Here is a 1,367-nt window from a genome sequence, read left to right on the forward strand (position 1 = left end):
AAGCCATTATGCGGGCAATCTCTTACCAACCTCTTAAACCTCGCCCAGGCGTCATTGAGCGATTCGTCAATATCCTGTTCAAAATTAGTGATCAGCTTCCTCCTTTTGGCGTTTTCCGTCAGAGGGAAATAATTCTTCATGAACTTCTCCATTACTTGTTCCCATGATGTAATCTCCCCTGGTTCGAGAGAATAAGCCCATTTTCGTGCCTGGTCACACAACAAAAATGGGAACAATGTTAATTGAACCTCCTCAGCAAAGATGTTTGGGAACACAAACATGTTGCAGATCTTAATGAAACTTCGGAGGTGGGCGTACGGATCCTCGCGACACCTACTGCCAAACTATCTGACAGTTTGGATCATCTACAACATCACTGGTTTCATTTCGAACCTCGATCCATCAAGAGCTGGCTTCATGATTCCTTGTGAGAAATCATAGAGGTTGGGCGACACAGTCTCGGATGGGCCTACTGCGGTTGTCTACCAATAGGATGGGATTCTCTATGATATTATTTGCATTTGGTGCTCCATTTTCTGGTTGTTCCACCATGTTTGGATTTTTCGCTTGTTGTTGTTGTTGGCGGTTGCCTCTTCTTCTTCTTTGGAAAGTTCTCCCAATCTCTGGGTCGTAATCGGGCTCAGGATTTTGTCCTTCGCTCATACGACACCCTCTTCTTCCCTTACCTAAGGAGAAGTAGTGCATAGAGACGAAGAGTCTACAAAGAAAATCAGAAAGTTACCGTTAGCAAAAATCTGTATTGTCGTAGTCCCTGGCAACGATACCAAAAACTTGATGCATGGTTAATACGATGAAATAATTGTGTAGAATGCGATAGTGGAATGTGCATTGTGTATGCAACTTTTCTCAGCAAGATCCAAGTATAAATCCTACTGAGTTTCCTGGTAAGTCCAGGGTCGAACACAGGGACTAATGAAACAATATGCGATGGTAATTTTAGATCTCTTCGCGGTGACAAATAAAAAAATGCGTTGATTGGTATGATGTTTAAGGTATAAAGTTTATGTGGTGGAATTGAGAAAAGAGTTAATAATACGAAAGTATAATGAGTATGCAAGGGAACGGGTTGAGAAGGGACTTAGCTAACACTTCCTAAGATTGTGTTCATGTTATGCGATCATGCTACATACATACAACATCAAGTCATCTTTCAATACAAATGCTATGGCTTCTAGTTTTAGAACGCATGTGATGTATGCGATGATGTCTATAGGACTTACGTCTAAGCCTCTATTCTTGTCTATGCGATGATGAATGGCGCACACACACACCTGTCTCTTATACACATCTAGATGTGTATAAGAGACAGGCTTATCTCTAAGTCTCTATCTCTTGCTTATACAGAT

At 41.4% G+C, this 1,367-nt stretch overlaps 1 non-coding gene across 1 annotated transcript; it reads left to right on the forward strand.

The window, feature by feature from the left end:
* Positions 1-107, forward strand: LOC120087453. The gene has a single exon (XR_005484595.1). It is a non-coding gene; the product is annotated as a small nucleolar RNA R71 (small nucleolar RNA).
* Positions 108-1,367: the final 1,260 nt, after the last annotated feature.

This window comes from Benincasa hispida, chromosome 9 (assembly GCF_009727055.1).
Source record: "Benincasa hispida cultivar B227 chromosome 9, ASM972705v1, whole genome shotgun sequence".
NCBI classification, from domain to species: domain Eukaryota; kingdom Viridiplantae; phylum Streptophyta; class Magnoliopsida; order Cucurbitales; family Cucurbitaceae; genus Benincasa; species Benincasa hispida.